The sequence below is a fragment of the Amblyomma mixtum genome, chromosome 2, assembly GCF_055824585.1.
Source record: "Amblyomma mixtum isolate Tamu chromosome 2, ASM5582458v1, whole genome shotgun sequence".
Classification (NCBI taxonomy): Eukaryota; Metazoa; Arthropoda; class Arachnida; order Ixodida; family Ixodidae; genus Amblyomma; species Amblyomma mixtum.
The window spans coordinates 309,498,239-309,523,034 of NC_143013.1; the positions used below are offsets into that span (position 1 = coordinate 309,498,239).

Below are 24,796 nucleotides of genomic sequence, written 5' to 3' on the forward strand. Positions count from 1 at the left end.
CGATGATCTTCTTCATACACGCTACGTTGACCGGCGATTATTACCCTACCTGCAATGGGTAGGTCAGATGTCCAGTCTGCAAAATAAATATTGTCAACACCTGCATGATAGCCTTGTATTCCTGTTTTTAAATCAATGTGATGTGCCCTGTGGGGAGGCCACATGGGGAATTGCCCTCTGGTACGCCTGCAGACTCACTATCCGCTACCTCTCGGTGTAGGTGGGTGGTAACACCCGGTGTAGGTGGTAACACCTACACATGTTACGTAGCGACATGTTGCGTAGCGACATGTTGCGTAGTTGCATGTGGTAACATGCGGTAGTATGTGTTACCTAGTAACATGTTACCGTCAGAAGCACACGATGTGTAACAAGCTGTGCCGGGGTCATACGTTTTCGTTTATTTCTCGTCCAGCTCGGTCCGCCTCACACTGTCACACTGCGCACGACCCCCACACTCGGTGCACGGGGCCAAAGTTCCACCGATCGGGATGGCCGCTGTGGCTGTCGTTGAACCCGCTGGTGCTCCACTGGAACACCGGCTGTGAGTCCCAGGTCGGCCCGCTAATTCCAACGAACTCCAGCGACTTGAACATGGAGTAGTTCGTCAGCTGCAACAGAATCCGTAATTGGTGTGAACGGACAGCGGCGCGAAAGGGACAACACGTAAAATAGAAAAACCAAGTGCGATACTTTAACAAAGACATGGGAGCACAAAAATACGAACACGGACATAGTGAAAGAAAGGGACGAGCTGACAACGCTCGTCCCGTTCCGTCAAAAGCATTTGTTGGGCGAGTTGGTGTTTTTGATGATCCATAACTACAGCGCAAACGACAGGACAGAGATGAAGAAGGGACACCACACAGCGCTGTGTGGTGTCCCTTCTTCATCTCTGTCCTGTCGTTTGCGCTGTAGTTATGGACCGTTCCGTCACTAAGTCCATGTTCGTATTTTTGAGCTCCCATGTCTTTCCTAAATATGCGCCGGCACACCCAGGTACAAGCACTTCTCAAGTGACACTTTTCACAACATTTACCCTGAACAAAGACTACAGTCAAAGCCATAGCCAACTATACATGACCTCCGACCGTATATGTCATATTGTGTAACGACCACATGCTGCGTCTAGCCTGTTCGAAGATGTTCTCAAATGGCGGCTTGAAGATGTCGATTCGCAACTGTCGAGGACTGCCTATTCGTAAACTATGTAGACTTCCTCACATAATAAAAAGCAGCACCTGCGTTCACAGTACCTAGGGCCGGGCTGGATTTTTTCCCCGACTAGAAAGCACAGGTAGAACGCGATCCTTCAATTCGATAGCTCAATAATAAATATCCAAAATGAAATTTCACCCTGCAAAGCACGGAATGTGCTTTGCAGGGTGAAGCCATACTCTGCATTCTCTTAGATGACATAATTTATTTCTGCCTGTAAAACGTAGATGCTCTTCTCCGGATAATCCGCACAGGGACCTTTAAAAGAGTGAGCATGAGGGACACTAGTTTAAACATCAAGTTTGATAATAAGGAACTGTTGATCCCATGCGAGCTTTAGAAAGTGATGCTAATTTGTGTGTGAGCAGAACTCCTGTTAAAATAACAATTTTCAACAAATAATTAGCATAGATACTTCCTACACAGGAGCGCTGAATACCACAACTGGCTCTCTACAAGCGATCACCGCCTGTTCCACGTGAATTTGAAATGGTTCATATTTCTCCTAACAAGAAACAGAAATATAATTATAGCCTATCTTACCGCAGAATAAATATTTTCTTTACAAATCTCATAGTAATAGTGACTACACCAACGATAAATTCGCTAGTGCGATGCGTTAGTGCTATTGCACATGATGACGCGTATAAATCTGTCTCTTGTCGCCACTGTTAAGTTTTTGTTTATCTGTAGATATCTAATGTGGAGTGTACCAGGTTATCGCACTTACCTTCATGTCGATGCCTCCCACAGATCTGCGGTGCATGCCGGGTACATCGTACTTGCCGCTCGGATCAAGCAGGTCGTAGCGAGACGATATGGCGTACACTGGGTTGTATGGCGGTGTGCAGTTGCAGCGTGAGAAAGGATCGTGGGTGTAGTCGTTGTACCTTGCAAAAAGAAAAAAAAAAAAAGAAATGAATGAAAACTAGGTTTAGTGAACCCGCACGCTAAGCACCAGGACGGCACGGATAACACTACCCGCTTTAAATAACGTTCCACCCTGCAACATATCGGCAGGAAACAATGCCGGCAGTCTTGTGGAGCAAAAAGGGATTCTTAATCCAAAAAACTCCCCTCCGTCAGCGTGTACATAATTTTATGCTATGACGCAAAAGGGACGGTGACAATGTTGCCGGTTGAAAGTGGACACCAAGGTTTTTAGATATGATTTTTGGTATTGTCTCTGCTTTGTTTAGAACTTTCCTTGCTTTTCTAAAGTAATGCAGTCATCTTCAAGGATTATTAAAGAAAGACAGGTTAGCAGGAAAGCATGAGTAGCGGGCATCATGGTAACCATTGTCCTTCTATTTTAGAAACGAACGAAATGTGCTCCGTACCTCATCAGTGCCATCATCGAGTCCATGTCATGAACTTTGACGTGGTCTCTCCTGAAGATGTTCGCCCTCGGGGCCTTGTCATAAGTGTAGTAGTCTCCGTACTCCTCCACAAGCTCCCGCTGTCCGCTGATCTCGAAAATCTCTTAAAAGTAACTAAAAGAGCAAAAAATTACGAGCTTATGATTTGTAGCCCCAGTATCATTGTCCCAGATTGCCTCAACTCAGAGCGCAAAGCCGGCATTGATGCATACTTCTCGATGATGCGTTGGCTTCTTCAGTGGCTAAATCTGGCAATTCTTTTTGATGTAGACAGTGTAGCACGCTTTCCAGTCACGTGTGCCAATACTACTCATCCAGGTGCACGAAACGCGCACCTCACAATGTGACTCAACTCAACCATATGTTCATGCCCAATTGGCCGTGTGGGAACAATAGGAAGAGAACAGGAAACGTGTTAGTCAATATTAGTACCCGTGCTCAATTTATTCTTATCATCAACCTTAACTGTTCTTGTCCTCGCGAATAACATGATCTCCATGTATGTATCGAATGCAAATTCTATTTAGAATAACTGTGGCTAGCCATTTGGTGCATATTCTGCGCAAACAGCACAGGGCCGAAACGGCACGCAGCGTAGAAGGCCAGTGCTTGGATATCAAAATTGAATCAAAACAGAGCACCGAAGGACAAATACGCACAAAAGCCAACTGACTCCTGCTCTGGCACGAGCTACACAAGACGCATCATATCAGACACTCCGACCGCAGTGAAGGAAATGTGTATGGTCACTGAGGTAAACGTACGACTCACTAAGCGTGCCTACAGTGTACTTTCTAAACAGTTATGCTATAGCTGATCAAATTATGCTGATCAAGTTAGTTGTGCTATAACTAATATAAAATCAAGACGCGTCGTCCCTTCACGATGCCACGTCTTGATTTTACTGATTAGTCTTGCGCCCCTTCCACTAATCTCTGAAACGTGTTCGCAAGGAATAAAACCGTACGGAAGTCTCAGGGACCTGTATTATACTTTTACAGGCCTTCCTAAGTACATGGCCGCATTCTCTTTGTGGGTGTTGTACGACTGCTACAACTTGGAAATGACTATGTTTGAAGGATTTATTCTGATTTAAACTTATACACTGGTAGAAAAATTTTTTTAGATTGCCTAAAAATGTGTTATACTTTCCGTGATTAGTTCCTAACGTTTTATTGGTATCTTAGCAAGTATACTGCGCTATTCAGGCTGTTACCTAGCATACGAAAAGTCGGGTAGTATTTTGAACTTCTGCGGTGCGCCAGAAGTTCAGTCGCAAGAACATCAATGTTTATCGGCATATTATGCTGTTCTAAACGTTTGCAGTTAGCATGCCAGGCTGGAATGTCGTCTTCTTTCTTTGCAATGATCTACACGTATTGTAGTGCATGAACTTTATACTCACGCAACGTTGTAGCTAGGCCAGTACGTCCTTTTTCGAAGAATGTCGCTGATGTCTTTTTGCTTTGTAATTCCTCTGAAAGAAGCGTCAACGAGCATAACAACGCTTAGAAAAAAGCACGAAAAGTACAGATATAATACAAGGTAAATCAGAGAAAAGCAGAAGTCAGGCTTACGGCATCTGTTCTAGAAGCCACAGCGTGTTGTTGAGAATGGGCTTTCCGGGACTGAACAACTTGTAATCGAGAATTATCCACTGGTTGTTGTATCTGTAAATACCAGAAAGACACGGTAAGAGTAACTGTTCTCAAGCCCTTAGTTTGGGGTTTATTTATTTTGATTTTTTATTATGATTTTGAAATGTGTGATCACTGTTGTGTGTATCTTAGACCACATACCGAACGATTGCTGAGTCGGACAGGAAATGTATTTCATCCATTAAGTGCAATGGTCGCACTGTTGATGCTTCAGTGAACATTCTTACCGCTTACTTACCCTGACGATATTCGTACTTTGAATTGCCGCAAAAATGCTCTACGTTGGTCTCCACTTTCTACAGGGTGTCATGCATGTTTTTACTGTGACCCGTGTTTAACCTCATTGCTCAGGTCATGTAGCAATACGCCGAACTTATAACTCTTTTTCAAGCCTGGTATTGTACACAGCGAGAAGAGTCTTGGAAATAGCACACCATTTACAGACACTATTTGAGCAGACCGTTGTTAAATATCACCCGGCCACTCTGCACATTCACTGTTCGGCATGGAGCATGGCATGGAGATCTGCGTCTCGCTTCTTAGACGGCGGAAGCGCTTTAAGGCAGAAACAAAGTACGTACGTTCCACTGTTCCTAAGCGCGAAGATGTCGGCCCATTCCTGTCCAGACCTGGCCAGTCGGGTGGCCACCATCGCCCGCACCCAGGTGAGCGGAGCCGCCTCGGGGTCGAGCAGGAGCCACAGGTCGGGGTTGCTGTTCTCGATGGAAGTTTCTGTGACGGCCTGTAGGCGTCCCCGCAAGATGGTCTTCGTTACTTCACCGCCCCGCAACTTCTCACGTCACGAACTATATTAAGGCATCTTTTACTGCGTTAGCAGTGTACGCGCCGTGCACCGCCTACAGGGGCTCGACTGAAAGGCGCCTAGCGGTCGCTTTCGAAACTATGTGCGGGCAGTTATTACCGCCATGGATTCGTCGCTTCTAGGATGGCTTTTACTCTGTTCCCATCGATTCCACATATTGCAGCTTGCCGTAGAAGAGCTGAGCGCTTGTGTAAAAGTAAGCACGCTTACACGTTGGAGCCATCTCGGAGAACACAAGGCATATACGCCTGCCTGCCCGACGATTTTATGGGCTCTAAAATTTTCACAAAAGCTGTACTTCCGACGTTAAAAGTTTGCGGGCCACACGTGTCACGAAAAACGCCATCATCGTGTCGCCTGTGCAGCCTGAGAATGACGTGGACCCTGCACACTTTTAGCCCCCGAAGGGAAGGCTGCAGGTTTTATTGCAGCGTATATCCGATGTCTTCTGTAAAATTTAAGCTTTTTGCAACCCACGCGCCCCGTAAACTTTTGACGAAGGGTGTACAACCAGTAATGATGAGATTTTTCGCATACCATCGTATTATCCTCTGTGTATTTTCTGTGTAGCTGCTCAGGATAGGCATTAGGGAAGCTAGCTGCTCACATGGAAGCTTGAAGTAGAACAATGTATTTGGATTTGATTTCTTGGCACTAGCGAGCAGAAACCTATACATGTATATAAGCAGCTGGTTGCCATGTTGCTGCTACTACTGTGACGCAAAGACGTTGATTGGGATTTTACCAAGCCAGCGGAAGTCAGGTAGAAGTCGTCCAGAGAGACCAGCTTTCCGGCGTACGAGGACATGGTTACCGTATGACCAGGAATAATGCCACCTGTAAAAGAAACCAGGAGTTACAACCTTGTTTGCTAAACATAAAGTGTAGAGTCGTACTTTGCCGCTTGGCTTCCTTGAATAGTCATGCGTGTAATCCAACCGTTGAGAAACTGATATAGGCTGCACACGCATAAGCATGTGCAATGATTCGAATCGCTAAATGTGCCACAGGCAACTTCTTTGGCAAACCTTACATTCCCTCAGTTCTATTCAGTCAGTTTTCTTTTAATATTCGTGCAGCTGCACAATCGCCAGACTATAACTAACCAGCCATTTTGATCCTTGTTGAGTAAAAAGGAGAGAAACTTTAAGGACTGCATAAGTGGATAAATACTTAATACGGACTTTTTTGCGGAAGACATCTTTTCTAATACACGTATGCATCCCACATATCACAGCCACTGTCAAGTACGTACAGTCGGGGACAAAAGTCTCCGGACCACGTGTTCCTCTAACGAAGCCGATAGCTCTGCTATTAGTCGGCGGCTGGAGACCACACTTGTGGAGGTAAAGGTTAATTTTTTATTCTTTCATCTCCACAAGTGTGATCCCCAGCAACTGTCTGGTAGTAGAGCTATAAGCTTCGTTTGAGGAACACGTAGTCCGGAGACTTTTGTCCCTGACTGTACATATGCGCTCAGGGTCACGGCGAAAATGCGTAACGTGAAACTGAGTGCCAACCACAAATTGTTACAGAAATCACCATGTTCAGTTAGAAAGAGGTTATCAAGAATTTTCTCGTGGTTTCAGTTTCTTGGGCTCACTCGCAAAATAACTGGAGTTGTGGCTCACTGCAGCTGCCTTACGTATGGCAAATGATTAGACGTCCTGTTTGTTCAGAACACCACTGCCCATTCTTAGGAGTGTGAGAGATGGCATCATTCTCACATTTTTTTTTATTAGTCCTTGAAAAATTTTTCTTCCATGGAATTCATTCAGCTCTGGGGAACACAATTGTCAGAATATGCCGAGTAGCAGTTTTATTAAGGAAAAATAGTATGCGTCGTAAACCACAGGGTGCAGAACAAACCGCGGCAGGTGTCATTCACGTTTGGAACCGGCATAATGAGGACCCTGCCGAGCCGCTGCAGGTATGGACCTCGAGTAACGCGGTTGATGGTCGTGTTGCCATCACTGTTTAGCCCCTGGTGATGTTGCGGATCAATACGATAGCTTTGTCGCAACATTATTCGACAATACCAACTTTTGTTTGCGAAGACAGCACAATTTTGTCGGTGTGTGTACTATAGCAATCAGTGCAGTTCCTTCAGAATGCGTCTCTTGAAGCCTCTAACGAGGTCCGGTGTATCCCGCACCGGTCATCCATACCTGGCCCTGTCGCAGATGGCGTGTAGTGCCAAGGGAAGATGTATTTCTTCTGAATTCTCAGCATGCTCCGATACAGGAACCAGGCATCATGCGCTAGGTATATGTCTTCGTTGTCCCCGAGTACCTTGACCAGGGCCGAACAGGCTGGCACGATGCTAATCGACTGCAGGTCCTCGGTGCGTCTCAGCGCGGCCTCAAGGTCGATGAAGTCGCCGACGAGGCTGAAGAATCTGCAGAGAGGTGAACGGTTTAAGCGCTTTTGCGGTTCACTGCTATAAACTGTTCACACTGTGGGCGGAAACGGAAAACGCATATGGCCGGGAAGGTAGAAGTTTTGACACCAGAAACTTGAGAAACAGACAGGAGGAAAACCCTAGTTCATTGACCTATGTTTACACAAGAAGGTGTGCCTTCCTATGAGCGAGGACAAATCTTCCTCTAAAAAATCCGGTGAGAGGGTTGATGCCGCCTTTCCGCCTCTTGTTCAAGCTTGTGTTTTCAAGCGGAATGAAGTAGAGCATTAGGGATTCTTAGGCTATTTCCATTCCAAGCGTAGAGACATGGCCTAAAGAAACGTAGAACCGGAGGAGTGTACGGAACTAAGGCGCCCAGGCTTTCCGTACACTCCTATGTTTCTTCCAGCTCCGACAACATTCTGTACAAGAGGAAATACAGATTTTACAAAGAGGTAGCTTCCGACGAAACCATTAGCTTTGGTAATATGGTGGTTTTGTGGCCCTTATGGTGTTGAGCTGATCGAAACAAGATAGCGCATCATTCAATCAGGACATCGGGAGTGTCTTTGCTTGGGAGGCACAAGCCCGTCCTGTGTAGCGGCGCAGAATTTCTGCAGTGGAGAGGAGGACGCAAGCTCAGCTCCACGAGCTGCATCGTGCACTGTGACATGCGTGGTGACGTACGTGGTGCATGAAATTTTCTCTGTCATCCTTTCTCCTTCACTGCATTATCTGCAGTTTTTATTTCCTTTCACAAAAGCGCTGCCTAGCATTTGCTAAAACTATTTTCACTATAAAGCGGCCATGCGCTGAACAGCGCTCAATGTGCATGCACGCGATTTAACGGGTTCAAAAGCATATTTTTCCCCGTGAACTACAGATGGAAAATAACCTTCTGAGTGTATCTGAACACTTCGGTGGAATCAGTTTATATTCGGTTTAAACTGTTAAATATACTATGACGTTTTTGTACGTATGTGGCTTTTGATTGAGTTTGTTGCAACGTGCATTCTTGTACTAAAACCACCTTCTTGGAATAGCTCCAGTGAGGTGGCAGTAAAAGCTAATAAAGCAACTAAAAAATATGCAGAACATCTTTTTGCAAGAGTAAAACGCTTACAGGGCTCTGGTAACATTCGTCAGCTTGCGAGACGTGTCCAGCGTGATGTTTTCGAAGGCGTCGCTCAGGCCAAGCATCTGCTGCATTTGAAGGTGGATCTGTCGCAGAAAACGAACAAAAAACATAGAAAACAAAGTTATGCGCCCACAGTGATTTTGCTACGAAAAGAAAAATGAAATCCAGTAATCATGTATGAATCAACAAATTCTCACGCGTTCGCAACGGTCTCAAACATCTGCAAATATCTTGTGTACAGATGATTTGAAATACGCAGAGGCTGACAAATTTTGCTGCATGAGTTAAATGTTTATAGAAACAAGGCCGCAGGATGTGGTCACTACAAATGTTGGCAGAGAGTTACTAAATAGCTACTCGCATCATTAATAATTTTTTGTAAAAACAAAAATATATTCAGTGTCTGGAGCAAATATTTCTCAGCTGCGCTCTGTTGATTGGAAACAACATCGAATTCTTTAATTTGACGTGCTTGTGTCCTAAGTTTGTATTTTCTGGGAGTAAGCTTTCGTTGTTGCATCTTCCTGTCGTATTGTAGTGTGTTGTATTGTACTGTTGCGTTGTATTACACTCTTGTATTGTACTGTATTATGCTATGCTGTATCGCAATCTTTTACGCAAGCATATACGAAGTGCCTGTTTACAAACTGTGTAAGGGGCAAAGAGCCATCGTCAGGCATTTCACCTTATGTTCTTGCTCCTATTTCTGTATCAGAAAGAAACAATAAATCAAAATATTGTTAATGCTGAAAAGAATTCATTATTCTGAGACTCAAAATCAATCCATCAATCCACATTGCGGTTGCATCCTAAGTGGTCGTTAAAAAGCTTTCATCCTCTCCGGTACGCTAAGCACAAGTGTTTGCGCAAGACATTCTTTGACACCATCGCCAGACCTCCTAATCATAGACAGTTGCATCGTGTTTCCTTTCCTCAGAGCCAGTTTTTATGCATTCAGACCGAGGGTGAGAATGTGAGGGTCGTTGCGACCAAACTTATTTATGCTCTTACGTATGTTCTCCGCTGCCGCAGACTCCATGGGGAAAATCGCGGGCGATGACAGACTTTCTTACGACTCCACTGTCAGTACAGCGGGTGCGCCAGCCAAAAGAAACCACTTGGATTTTTAAAAAAGACCGTGTCCAAGCCCGGGGAAACCGAATGCGGACTGTTGAGAGCCACGTGGCCTAGTCTGCGGTGTTTTTTTTTCGTTCTCCGAAGTAAATAATTTGGAAATACTAATTACAAAGTTTATAATTTTTGCCTTAATCAGAAATAAAGTGTCACAAAGAGACCACTCTCAACGAAAACGAAGCTGTAATAAGTTATAAAGGAACAAAAAGCTTCGTTACGAGCTGATTTCTTAAGTAAAATACGCGTCCCGACATCTATTTCCCACACCTATAGCGCCACACCACCATTCAATCGAGGAGGACGTTGGCGAGAACATCGCGAGTTTGAAGCGGCTAACAGGAAGATTTGGAATTCCAGTTTTCCAGTTTTGTATTTGTTCTTTTTTTGTACCGGACAAACATCAACATAACCAGAAAGAGCTAGCAAATCAATTTTTACCGAGAACAATAATTGGGTAGAGATGAGGTTGAGGTTTAGGTTGCTGTAAGCTACCGGTAGGATTAGCCTAGCGATTGCTGCGCCGGCAGTTGCTACACCATAGTATTCAAGGCTGCATTCAAGGGTGTTTGTGTACTACCTAACGTTGATAAATTTCGCGCGTGCTGTTCTAGCGGACAGCATTGCTCAATCTGAGTGTCGATATGTTTGTGTGAATGCACATTACGACTGCTGTTAATGCAGGCATAGTGCTCACATAGAGCAGCCCATGTCCGCAAGGAGCTTCGTTACACAACATCGCACACAACGCTATAAACAATCCGATGGGGCTTGGAAACAAAAGCAGAAAACTGCAAAAGAAGAGTGAGCTCAGATTTCCACTCTGGTTGACGAGGAAACAGATTGGACTTCAGCGGACTATACAGCCCGATGGGTGGAACGATAAATGCAGCCACTTGACGCCGTTATCACGCATGGCGACGCGACTTCGGTCCCTGCACACAGCGAACCCCGCTGAATATCGCCCCCTCTCGCCTCTCAAGGCGCTTTTCAGTTTGCAGGCAGATTAGATCGTGGCCCAAATCGAGATAGCACGCGCCAGCGGCGTGACTGGTCGAAGAGGGCATCGCCAACCAAACCCTTCAGAAGGGAGGCCGTGCGTACTTTACCGTGGGCGAGTAACGAAGCAGGTTGGGCGTCAAAGTGAGACGTATACAATACGAAGCCGCCTGACGGTGAAGATGATGAGTAGGAAACTCCCCGAGTAGGCCTAAAGATCCTTTACTCACCAAATATATACGAAGTCACAGTAAATCGATAAATGACATTGTTGCAGTTATTATGTTGCCTAACGTTTACCGATAACATATCTTTAAAAATTCGGGAAAAAGCTCAAATTTTTCATTTCTTGCTCGCCACATTCGTCAGGGTGGAAGGAGGTCGCACAATGTGGTGGCCTTTCAGTTTGTCACCGTACAACTGTTCGCATTTTTTTGTTTTTCAACAGATCGCATGCCCAATATGTTTCAAGTCAGTTCGATCATTTAGCTACCGTTGAGGGCTGCATGTTTACCAGTTAGAGGAGCAGTGAATGGTCAATGCGTGTACTTGCATCTCTCTCTACATGGGAAATTATTGCATGTTTAGCATTTCTTACAGAGGATTCGATGCGCCGAAGAGCAGGTGCTTCTCTAAGGACTTCATCTAAAAGCGACACTGCAGCCAACAGGGCATTTTTTGCTGAATGCGCCGCGCCAAGTGCCACGACGGTCGCTTCATTTTCTCCTCACCACAGCGACAAAGTGGGGAACCATGCTGTCCACTATACCTAACTGGCTCTACAGATGATGCTAAAACCGTCTTATTTAGTAATAGTGACATCTGAGCTAGTTAGTACAGCGTCTTAAAAAAAAAAACAGTGCAAAAAGACAGTTGACGCTGGGCGAAGCGCTTTTGGTGTCTGTCCTTCCTACGTCCGTCCTCCTTTTCCGCTGTTTTTTCCCAAGAAGACCGTCTTATTTAACTATAAAAATCGCCAAAAAAATAAACGCCAGCAGCCGGTACTACCGCATGTTCGTCACACAGATGCAGCAATTGTTTATCGGGTAAAGAATAGTATAACAATTAAATTCTACTTGCATGCTGCGTATAATATAGAAGCGCTTCACCGAGTACTTGCACGAGCTTAGGCAAGGTAAAAAAAGGAAGCTAAGAACACGTGTATAATCGTGCTACCATGATTCTGTGTTAGAGAGTTCACTGTCAGCGATATATACTTATATACATAAGCATGGGCTAGGCATGTGTGATGTCCTGTCTCAGTTCACACGCGGTGGCTCACTGTTTGGGAGTAGCCGCGGAGGGATGCATGGCTGCGCAGCTGTTCAGACCAAGCACACAAGTGAATGTCTGGCACTATCCAGTGTGGCTACTTGAAGAAAAGTAGCCAGGAAGAAACGTAGGACAGCTCAGGCAAAATGCATAACATAGGTCCAACCGAAAAAAAAAATAAAAACTGGCTTTTAGCCCAGGAGATTCCTGAAATGTGCTGTGGTCGCCTCACCAGATTCCAGTACGGGTCGCTGGCCCTTAGTCGCTCCTCGTTGTCGCGCGAGTAGTCGAGGTTCTTCTGGAGGAAGCCGTTGAGCTTGGCACAAAATTCCGTCTGGTTGTCGCAGTAGTGGGCGAACATGTTCTCCCACTGGTCCTCCATCAGCTGCCGAGTCAAGTAGGCTTCCAGAGCTCCAGCTGCGTACGCCTGGATGTCGTCTTTGAACTTATTACTCGACTCCACCTCCAAGTACGCCCACCTGAGGACAAAGAAGAAACGCTAATTACCAACCTCTAGATTTTGGCTGGATATCGCCCGAGCTATAGACTGTTAATATACGCTAACAGTAGTTTAAGAGTAGCACTTTCTTGACCAGCTGCATGTATTCCTGTCTACACTAGAGAAGCAATCTTGCCTTTTAAAATGTACCCGGCACGTTGGCTCAGTCGTTAGGGCACTCGGCTACTGAGCCGGACTACCTGTGCTATAACCTGACCGCGGCGGCCGCGTTTCGATGGAAGCGAAACGCAAAAGGCGCCCGTGTGCTTTGCGATGTCAGGGCATGTTGCAGATCCCGAGGTGGCCGAAATTATTCCACGGACCTCCACTACGGTACCCCTTTCTTTCTTCTTTTAATCTCACCGGTGCTGTTGAGGTGACCACAAGAAGTGAGACAGATAATGCGCCATTTCCTTTCCAGAAAAGCCACTTAGTTCAGACTGGCTCATGCAACAAACTTGCCTCGCCATTGCCGTGAATACAAGCATTCTTTGCAAAGGGAGGAACAAAGAATAACGCAAAATTTTAGAAGCCTGCTTCACCAGGGTGCATGGCGATGACTTCATTAGCACAAACTCGATCCGCTTGCTTGCAAAAAAAAAACAATTGTTTTTCAGATCACTGACGACAGATTTGCTGACTAGTTTCTATTGGCATTGCCCTGTGTTTAAGGTTGGTTGCGTTGCGCATGCCCTGCTAGCCTTCTTGGGATGGCTTTGTCTTTAATAAAGCACAGTTGGTTGTCCAGTCGCCATTGTGCCTTTCTTCGTCCTTCGTCTTTTTTTACTGTTCTTCTCTAACAGCTAATTTGTCCTGTATATATAACCAGCAACCAATAATAATCTTCTTCTGGCTAAAACGGCGAACAGCCTCACGAGGCCGCTTACCAACCGATGCAACCTGAAAATTGTTTTCACTTTGCTTCGCGCTATATTATAGAGCTCAATTCCAAGCCTTAGAACTTCAGTTATAGACAGGCGGTGTACCACCACAGAAACACTAGTATATCCGATGAACCAAGTTTGATGCTGATCTAAGCACTTCTATCGCCTAATTCTTCTTATCTGGGATATGAGGAATATTATTAGGAAAGGGCTGGCAGTGGCCTTGTATATATGGTTTATGGGGTTTAATTTCGTGAACCGACTAATGCAATGTGGGACACCCGCAGTGAAGGTCTCAGGAAATTTCTACCACTTGGGGTTCTGTAACAGATGCTGCATTTAATAATAAGACCGCCATTTCCCTAATTCACACATTTTTTCATTTTAGCACCTATCACTTATGTCTGTCGCTCCAGTAGTTTTGTGAGCGCCTAGAGAACCTCCAAAGAACTTCAACCGCCGCGGCCGGGATCGAATCCACGTCTGACGCGAAAGACGTGGGTTCGATCCCGGCCGCGGCGGTTGAACTTCTTTGGAGGAGAAAGTCTAGAGGCCCGTGTATTGTGCGATGTCAGTGCACGTTAAAGAACCCCAGGTGGTCGAAATTTCCGGAGCCCTCCACTACGGCGTCTCTCACAGCCTTAGTCGCTTTGGGACGTTAAACCCCATAAACCAAACCAAACCAAACAAAAACAGCTCACCCAGTGTTCTGGATGTCGTTTTGGAAGCTCGCCCACGCCACGGCAGGCTGCGGGCCGGCGTCGAATGTTGGGGGCTGTCCATCGTGGATGACGAGGCGATTGGTTCCTTCTAGAGCAGCCCAAGCTGATTTGCACGGTGTTCCCTGGCTGGTGGTCCAGAGCAGGGCCAAAGAAAGCAGCCTGAGCGCTGCCCCGTAGTTCATGTTGGGCCTCCTGGACCGCCTTGGAGCCTTCCGCGCTGAAAGCGAACGGAGAAAGTTGAAAGTAATACGAAATGCTGTTTCGCTTGTTGAACTGAGCGTGCTAGGAAGAGGCGCAGCCAGTTTAAAAAGAGAGGTCGCACTCAAAAGAGGGAGAAAGAACATGAAAAAATAAAACATAAATAAACTAAATATAAGCACGGCTGCATTCAAGGACCTGCATTGGAGCGGCTCGGCTGAATCCGCTGTCTCGCCATCGTACACTCGAAAGTCGAAGAACTTTGAACTGCCAGCCACAGGTTCAGTATGCGAGACGGATAATTCCCCCATGGCGCTAGACCTACCGGACGTGCTGCCTCAGCATCCGAGGTTGCCGACAAGCTGTGCTCTGCAGCCCCATCAAATATTTCAGCCAGAAATAACTTTAATTTTAACTCTTAAGATAGCGTATGTATAACTCACAAGTGAGGCATATCTCATGAAACGCATCGCTCACCTGCGTTATACAACCTTACTAGTTGACCACGCAAAGGAAACTTGCTATTCGCAGTGCAACACGCCATGCTTGCCTGCAATAACACATCCTTATCCATAACAAGAAGGAAATGCAATCGACTGTGGCGAAACAGAGTTGCTGCTCACTGCCTGCACACATTTTCTTCTCCACCGCAGGCAACAGAAACATCAAATCATTAGAAAACAGACATTCAAATTATTACTTTTATGGCTGCACTATCCTTACGCCGCCTTTGTTCGCAAAGCGCCAATTGGCGACATTTCAATAGAATGATAAGAACAAAATCATCTATTTTCACACAGGTCTGTAGTCTTATCACTCCTATTGTTTTCCGTTTCGACTGAGCCCTCTTTTTGTTGCAGGTCCTATTCTTGATCCCAGGTTATCTCCTTTCCTCAGTCTACCTGTGATACTTTTGAAGCTCCAACCAGGTCGCACCATTGCAGAGTGCAGCACGAGAAGTAAAACTCCCTCGGCAGTAAATTTCAGTTCCTGAAGTAGTTATTTTGGTCTTCATTACTTTAATGATATGCAGTAGCGTACGACAGGATGCTTTGGCATTGGTACTGTGTCCGTATTTCTTTTGTGTGTGCATGCGCGCAATTCCTCTCTCCCTCTAAGGGTTAGCACGTGCTCTGTGACAGTGAACGAAAAAAAAATATGCGCAGTAAAATGCAGAGCTCTGAGACTTACTGCACTGGGCCTTGCATCTTTCTTTGGAACAAACACTCATTATTTATTCTTGCTAAGAGAAATAGTACAGCGGAAGCGGGAAACGCCACTCGAAAAAAGTGAAGATCAAGAAGGCTAGACCGACAAAACAAAAAAGAGACGAAATATTCGCGGCAGGATAGCGTACAGAACAAATAACATGACCGAGACAAAACTGCAGCACGCAAGCTGCAATGCGCTGCGGCTGCTTACTTCGTGACCAAATGGTTAGGTAGTGTAAATACGCTTTAGGGTGGCCATCAGTTAGGCATGTGCACGCTGCGAGGAGTTGCTAGCCCAAGGTCTCCTGATTTTTTAACCGATCTCCGTCAGATATTCGTCGTGCGATAAATATAAGGACAGCAGATATTTTTTTCACCCCACCGATATATATTCACTGCTGCACTGGTAGCCAAATATAGAGGCCGTATGATGAACCTTTCTATATGCCCTTATGACGGATATGCCGGTTTGGGGAAAAGTCACTGATGGCGAACAAACTCGGAGGTTTGCGAATCCGTCTAGCTTGACAGATTCACCGCGTTGAGGTTTGGTGGCACACGTAAAGTGCCCACAAAAGCTTTCCGAACTCTGAAATCACGCAAAGCCTGATTTTTCTCGCTAAGTGGAGGTACAAACAGTTGTTGGAAAGTGCATTGTGAAGATCGCGCAGGAAAGTACGGAGTACATATATTAGTTCGTGGCATGCCTAGACTGTCCAGAAATTTAGCCTTGCTGTAATTTTGCTGTAACTTTTGTAGGCACCGTGTATAATTCAGTAAATGGCTGTTGCTTTAAAGAAGAGAGAAAATTTCATTGAAGCGCTGAGCTTTTCAGAGACTTTTGGATCATTTTGCGAGCAACGAAGAACTGCACGGCATTGTGAGCATCTTTCAGACGCTTAGGGAAGCCTTTACCTTATCACGAAATAGATTACACAGAGTACCAAACAAACGACGCAAAAAACTCGGGCTATTCATTGTCTTCAGGGTGAAGTGATAACAAGAGCTATCTGGCACATGTCTCCCACACATGACATGGCTCCGCATGACACATTATCGAGAACGCCCACTCCTCATCCCAGTTGGAAATCATCCTCACTAGACAGAAGGTAAACGCCGGAGCGATCGATGGGACGCCGTGTACTCTGGCGATGGTTCTTTGGATAAATTTTGCGGCAAACAAAAAAGTAAACTGATGCTTCGGACCGGGGTTTCTTCCAAATGAAACAAGAATAAGAACGGTGGGGAGGGCAGATGCTGTTAATGGTAAGCACAACGCTTTTGCCGGGCATACTTGTGTTGAGACTCACTTTTGCTGAACACGCAGAATGCCTTGTTTTTTTTTGTTTTTTTTTCTATCATTAACCGGAACTCCTAAACGAATATGACTGAAGTCATGGCGTTCATATACTAAGATGGCGATACTTCTGAAAGTATCGCTAACAAGTAATTTCAAGCAAGAAATGTTTACAATCGGAAAGCTCCGTTGTGTTCGGCTCCACAGAAAGGCACAGTTGGAAAGCGACTAAGGCTATGAGGGACGCCGTAGTGCAGGGCTCCGGAAATTTCGACCACCTAGGGTTCTTTAACGTGCACTGACATCGCACAGCACACGGGCCTCTAGAATTTCGCCTCCATTGAAATTCGGCCACCGCGGCCGGGATCGAACCCGCGTCGCTCGGCTGCTAATCCGAAAGACGCGGGTTCGATCCCGGCCGCGGCGGCCAAATTTCAATGGAGGCGAAATTCTAGAGGCCCGTGTGCTGTGCGATGTCAGTGCACGTTAAAGAACCCAAGGTGGTCGAAATTTCCGGAGCCCTTCACTACGGCGTCCCTCATAGCCTGAGTCGCTTTGGGACGTCAAACCCCAATAAAGCATTCAACCAACCCGTTGTAAAGGGCGCTTTGGCTACCAAGCCAGACCTCTGGCTCGCACAAGATGATACCCGATATCACACTATTTACAAACATTGCTCGTTCATCCCTTTCACCGTTTTGTGCTTGAAATATTTATTTGTTCGGGGTGATAACTCTCCTCGCTGCTCCCTCTACCCTCTCCCGCTTTCGAACGATCGCCCAGCTAGTGCATGACTCCTTGCTTTCTCGGAAAGGTACAAAAAGTGGAGCAGAAAGTTCTTTGAGTGCCTGCTTTGTGGCGTGTACCAGAGAGCTTTATTTATTATTTTCTTCTCTATTTTGTGTCCGTTTTGGTAGTGCCCATTAAAGCCTACATAACCTCCCCCACCACCACCGGTCCACTCCCTAAAAAGTTTTCTGGCTACGTCGCTGAAGAGAGGGCATGTGCTCTGATCAATTGGAAATGTAATTAAAATACTCATGGCCCATAACAAGCGAGAGACAGGGCCTAAAATTTAAACGAGAAATGCAGCTGTAAATTAGAGAATAATGTAATACAAAAAAAACTAACAGTGCCATACTACAAAATCAAGTGCTCAGAAATTGTTAAAGATATAAAAGAAGCTACACCATAAATAGAACTATGCATCAGGGGCACATATTGGAAAGAACATCTTGTTCCGCAGCACAACAGCGATAAAGTTTTATCGCAGTAGAAAGGTAAATAATAAATGAGAACCTAATATGAACAGGAACAGTGATTTTGGGAGACCGTAGTAAGCACGATTCCAGTGTATGATCCTACAGCTGAGCTATCATTGTGGTCCAATCTCTTATTGGTGCACGCCCCGTGAAGACCTTTCCGCGCAGGCGCCAACAGACAACTCATCAGCGCAGGCGAGTGCGAGGAATACAGATTTGATACGAGGTTACTCTATATTGCAGCTGATGTATCCGCGAAAGTTTCAGATTACGCTGCTGCTTCCTAGCGTACCAACCGGCATGTAATTCACCTCTGGTGAACCAGAAATATCCGCTTAATTACGGTACCCTCTGAACTGCATTTTGTTCGCATGAATCCTTATAAACTGTGGAGCTCTTCCGGGCTTCGTAGCGAGTAGCTTGAGTACGTAAACCCACTCGATGCAGCTGGGGCGGTTCGTGCGAGTACATATGTACACATGCCAGATCGCAGCTACATTTATGCCTTGACGATGACAGTTAACCGCGGGGAGAGTTAGGCCGCTCTTGTTGCCCTTCCCATGTGTTTCTTGGAATTAATAAATGGCAGCAAATTGCACTAGCGAACGTATCAGCGAAATATGCTTGCATGCGATCAAAAGAAAAACCATGCACTCTCGGTGGCAACGAAGAAACGAGATGTGCGTCACTTACCGCAGACGGTCGACGGAAACCTCGGACTGGCGACGCAAGGGGCGACAGCGCACCTTATCGGCGCAGCTTCCTCGAGAAGCTACGCGAGGGCGCTCCTTTAGCGACATCCTCGTACTTCCGGCTGCAGAGATAAGTCATTGGGAGGTGCGCTGGTTGTGAAAGCAACATAAGGGCGCCTGCGATGGGACCAGGCGCCGGTATTGTTTCACGCACGGTCACCTTCAAAGATATTCAGCACACGCTAGCGCGAGCCCAGGAGTGTCCGGTGTTCTTATCGATGTTTTTGTAGGGCTACTTGCGCGGTAATTGCTGTTCATTTTTTTTTTTTTGCAGCGAAAGTTCGCACCTAGAGATGGCGAAGCTGTTTTCTCCATCCCTTCTCCTTGTCTACGACGGTAGCTGGCGCGCAGATTACACGCGTTACCCACGCCGCAAAAACGGGTAACGTCAATGGCAGCATTTCAATGGATGGAAAAGGTAAAACCCCCTATCTACTATGATTTCGGTTAACCCAAGGAGATATCACAAGTAATTCTGCGCTGCCCTCTATGATATGCATCACTACTACATGGTTGCTGTGTCACACAGAAGAAAAAAATCTGACAAGCTAACTAAGCGTTCAGGCAAAAGGCGAGCGTATTTTCAGGTAGCGGTGGCGGCCGGGGGACCGGAATAGACACAAGCACGCTAGCATAGGGCTCGGAAATGTTTATTTGTGCGAAATTATATGCATACACAGAGCGAAGGGAGCTCGGTGGCGGCGATAAAACACTTGGCAGTCGTTGGGTACGCCCATCGTTCTCGGCCAAGCGCTATTTAACCCTGTCAAGTGTCGCTCGCCATTTCTCTCCAGATAAATACCGTATACACTCGTGTAAAAGCCGCGCTCTTGTAAGGGCCGCACGGCCCAACTTGGTTGGCTAAGAGCAGTCGCTCTTCACATGAGGGTAATTCCAACAAAGTCCTCCCAACTTGCCCAGCACGAAGTTTTGTTTAGGGTAATTCTCCTCGCGGGGCACGTACGTTACGCTGAACCTGCCACCAACGCATTAATCTAACCTTATAACAATATGAAGCTACGATTGATTTTCTCTGCATTGATCTCTGTACCCGTGTGGCAATGTTTTCGCAAATTGGACTCATTATCGTCTCAAAATGCATCATTAAAGACACATCTAGGGAAGACAATAAGTCATTTCTTAGCAGTTAATTTTTCGTGATTTTGTTCCCTGAACTGTACAGCACCGTACGGCTCGCGGCTCGTCTCACAGTTCCTTAAGCAGCGAATTCGCCAACAGGTCATCAAGGATTGCAGCTTAAAGGGTGACTCAATTAAAGGAATATGGTTACCAGATGTAAGGTGGATATACCAGAGAAAGATGGTTAAAAAAAATATTCCCAACGAAAGGATTTCAACTCCTAGCTTTCATATTCAACAATGCAGCACAAATGCATTGGCATTGCACCACAACTTTTTTTTTTCATTATTGCTCATTGCGCCACAGAACATTTTCTTTTTGTGTGCTTGTTGCCCTTATTTCGCAGAAGAAAAATACAGAATGGACGGATTGGAAAAGCCGTCCGGTGTAGAGCAGATGGGAATGAGTGTTTTTAATTGTGCTCTTACACGTTTTCATCAAATTTCTGTTCGCTCCTAGGCAGCGCTGCTTGGGCGGTATCTGTGGCATTGCATTATTGAGAGAACGAAACTATGCATCGCAGCGTCCGCAACTTCAGTGCGTTGTCTCCTTTAAAAAATCCCTGAATTCCATGCCAGTTAGGTCTAAAATACGGGTCTTCACTCCAGCGGAGTCCGCATAATCTGGAAGTTCGTTCTAATAGATAAAAATTTGTGCAAGAATGTTGATCTCATGTGCTATCCCTTCTCACTGCTGGAGCGCTTGTGTGGCTATAGGTCTGTTCTTTAGGAGCTCGCTACTAGTGGTGACATATAGGCAAACCCAGGCCTTCACCATCCTATATAACAAACTTGAACAGATTCTCTAAACACTGAAGAAGCAAACTCCCCGGTGTCCTTGTGTACAAGGACACCGCTGAATTGTCGGAAGAACACACAACGTTGTGCGTCGACAAATGCCTGAAAAAAGGTAATTAAAAAATAGGCAGGACTGTTACCACTGAGTAATGCGACATTCATCGACAAATGTTTAATTATTTGTATTTTAAGGAAGAGAATAAAAGAGCAATTTCATACCTGAAAAGTTCTATAGAGTGTCCTTATTTTTTCCCCAAATTCGCTTCTCGACTAGCTGTCCTCTCCATTCCGCCGCTGTAGGCGCGCGACGCCACCGATGACCCACCTCGTGTGGCTTGTTTCGCACCTGCTGCCGCAGATGTACTGTGGTACATTCCTCCGTTCTCGCCATGCTCTCCTCCCTCCTTCCACGGTAAACACCTTCCGCACAATTCACTGTGGTAACGACATTCGGGTTGTGCCTTCCCACGCTCTCGCCATACCCTCATTTTATGGTAACCTTCCTTATTCTTCCATGGCAGCTACCCGGCTGGTGGTTTCTGTGGCAGCCATCCACTGCCATGGGGCGCGACATCTTACGCTCTTTCCGCACCTTCCTCCTTCCGGGTTAACAATCCTCCGGTTGGGGATTCCTCTGCTCTCGCGATACCCTCTTCCTCCCACGTTAAACACCCTCCGTATGGTTCCGGTGGTAACCGCCCACCGGTTACCCATTCCTCTACTCACGTCGTACCATCCTCCATTCACCGTAACCACCCTTGGAGTGGTTCCTATTACAACGCCGGGCCGGTTACGCCGACGACCACGACATACTTCTACTACAACTACTACGACTTGAGACCCAGGAACGGGCGCTTAACAACTGTAGCTGTAAAACTTCGAACCTGAAGAGTTGCTGTTTGCACACCACAGCGGATTTCGGTATCTGGACGCTGACCCATAGCGACCAAAGCCAGAAACGCACTTCTAAGCTGCGCACTTGAAAGCGGCGAAGAAGCAACCGGTCAAGTGTGTAATGAACTGGAGCATTAAGCATCGCCACAAGCGAGTACGCCGCAGGATGTCATTTTATTAATTTGGTAACGTTCATGTCATTGGATAGGATAATTATCTTTTGCTGCTGATGCAGACGTTGAAAGAACTAGCGCCAAATCTCAGTTGATGACAGGAGCGAGAGTTTTAGTGATGGCCTCCGATAGGGAGCATGAAGTCTGGGTTCGCTAAAGCTAACCAAATCCTCTCGCGTGACCCAATCCTGAAGATCCTATACATCAGCATTAAGAAAACCGCCCCGCCGCTCAAATGGACCGCGTCGCGGAGCTGAGCCATTATCCCCACACAAACAGATCGCATGAGCATACTCTGCGGCATCTGAGCAAGCCCTGTTTTTCAAACAGACGTGGAAAAACTTGCGTGCAGTATTCCAACTTCGTGCTAATTATTAGAGAACCATTCGAAAAGTTGCGAATGTACTGGATTGGATTCGAATAATTTTGAACATGCATTATTTCATTCGTTGAGGGAATTGAATACATAGGTTGCACGTGACGTCACCTCCGCCCCCATCAAGCGCTTGCGGCCATGCTGCCGAACCATTCGGCCGTCCCCGCCCATCCGCCCTGCGATGCCTGACCACTCCTCGGACACTTTGGATTATTTTCTCATCTTTCGGGCGCGATCTCTACTCCACAGACGAGTGAACCATTCAGTGCAGGCTACTGGTCTGAATTTATTCGATCGGCGCGCGTTCGCTACGCAGACAAAGTGAAAATTTGCGACGATACAAATCCGTACACGCTGCGACCGGGAGTCGACGCGACGATGGGCGTTGACATGTTCCTTGAAGCGGCCCACGGAGGATATCGTGTACTTTTTCCAGCTTTGTGAAGTTGGAAGAAATGAAAGCCTTCGAATCAATGGAGGCACACAATGATTTCTAATGCAGCTGGGTGAGAAGCCTGTCTGCGATGCGCAAGCAACGAGACGAAAAGCTCGGCCTCGGCACACCGCTTTCTCTCCCGTCATTGCTCGCTGCGGTCGTGGCGATCCGAACCGGCTTGCCTAGTGCTGTAGCTAGGATACAGCGACACGGGACCCAGTCTGGGTTTGTGTTGTCAGACAAATTGGATGGCATCAATAAAAATAGCAACATTCAAGAGTGTAGCCATTGCTTCCTACATTTTCGCAAACATTTAGTTGACGACACAAGCCTCTTACCTGTCACAAAGTGCACTCTGCACACAAGTAAATTTGGGTTGACGGTTAATGCGAGCCAGCTACAGTTCGCGCAGAATCGTACTGAGCCATGGAGCGCTCGTACTTGCATGCCTACGATTATCTTACGAATGCGGTAGAAGTTCGTGTTAAACGGCTTCATCTTTCACCTGGAGCTGTCGCTACAGTTGTAGCAGCCAAGGGTGGCACACAAAACCATACTGAATCTTCTGATGGACGAGAACCGACATAGAGATGTAAAATTTCAAGAAATTTTGAATGGCATGAAAAAAACCATTTCTTTCAGGGTTTTTTTCATGAAAAATTGGAAATTTTGCAAAACGCATAAAAACATATTTATTTGCAACAGCACAATGATCAATAATAATGCTCCGAAATTCAGTCGAATATGCAGTTATAGATGTCATATTGGGAATAGAGATGTGAAGGCCTGAAAAAAACACTGCAATTTTGGAAAAAAAACCGGTTTTTTTTCGTTTTTTTCAGACGAGGGGAAATGGAAAAAAACATTGAAAATTTCACAATGCAATTTCAAGGTTTTACGATTGCTTGCTTTTAGTTTAGGTTTTTGTTTTTGCTTTGAAAACAATTACAGCGTGCATCTTTGAACGATTGGAGGGCAGTCGTCATCGCCGGTGCCAGGTAGTGTTTTTTAAAACGTTCGTGCTTCACATATAAGACGTTCGTGCTTCACATATAAACGTTCACATATAAGATCCAGGCTTGACTTAAAAACACACTAATACTTGAACTCACAGCTGAAGTAGAACAAAACGGCTGCAAATTCTACAGCGCTACACACACGGCATAAATAACATAGGCTGCTGTGCATGTAAGCGGTTTTAGCCAAATACAAGCCTAGCTTCTTGATTTCCAACATAGGAGAGTACAGAACATCCGCAGGAATTTGGTACAGGACAGGGGTCTTCAGCGAAGCACGTGACCCCATCTACCTGGTGGTAAGGCCTTTACCACAACCAGTCGCTAACTCGTCTGGCTTGCCGACTGCTGCAGATACCACCATCATCCGCCAGCTGCGAACAAACTGGTCACGTTTCGGGAATGTCCATACAAGGATTCGCAACAGGCTTTCAGGGGAACGCGTTCAGTCGAACCTAGCTGTGGACACAGCTTCAATCCATGCTGCTGCGCGTAGTGCCGCATCCAGCGACAGTGATTCTGAGTCCCATATGGAGTGACTTATAGATCAGTTTTCATGTTCCCTTTCTCGGTGCAATAGAACAAGAAGTTCGTTCCACAAATATGATATTTATACCTCCATATTCGCATGAAGTGCAAATCATTATTTATCTTCTCGGTGCAATAGAACCAGAAGTTCGTTTCACAATATGACATCTATAACTGCATATTCGACTGAACTTCGGAGCATTATTATTGATTGTTGTGCTATTGCAAAAAAATCTGTTTTTGTCATGTTTTGCAAAATTTCGAATTTTTCATGAAAAAAACCCTGAAAAAAAAAACGGTTTTTTTCATGCCATTCAATTTTTCCTGAAATTTTACATCTCTAATTGGGAAACGAACTTCTTGTTCTATTGCACCGAGAAAGGGAACATGAAAATTGATCTATAAGTCATTCCATATCGGACTCAGAGTCACTGTCGCTGGATGCGGCACTACGCGCAGCAGCTTAGATTAAGTTGTGTCCACAGCTAGGTTCGACTGCACATACACAAGCTTTCCAACGTGTTCCCCTGAAAGCCTGTTGAGAATCCTTGTTCGCATGTTTCCGAAACGTGACCAGTTTCGTTCGCAGCGG

General features: G+C 45.9%; 1 pseudogene across 1 annotated transcript; it reads right to left on the reverse strand.

Moving 5' to 3' along the window:
- Positions 1–378: 378 nt before the first annotated feature.
- LOC149364923 (putative aminopeptidase PLBD2) lies at positions 379–18,912 on the reverse strand (annotated as a pseudogene). Its single transcript, XR_016289232.1, has 12 exons — positions 18,786–18,912; positions 14,104–14,341; positions 12,252–12,498; positions 8,603–8,700; positions 7,247–7,476; positions 5,824–5,915; positions 4,837–4,997; positions 4,175–4,267; positions 4,003–4,074; positions 2,559–2,711; positions 1,949–2,108; positions 379–611 (listed from the first exon to the last, which is right to left on the reverse strand). The product of XR_016289232.1 is annotated as a putative aminopeptidase PLBD2 (transcript).
- Positions 18,913–24,796: the final 5,884 nt, after the last annotated feature.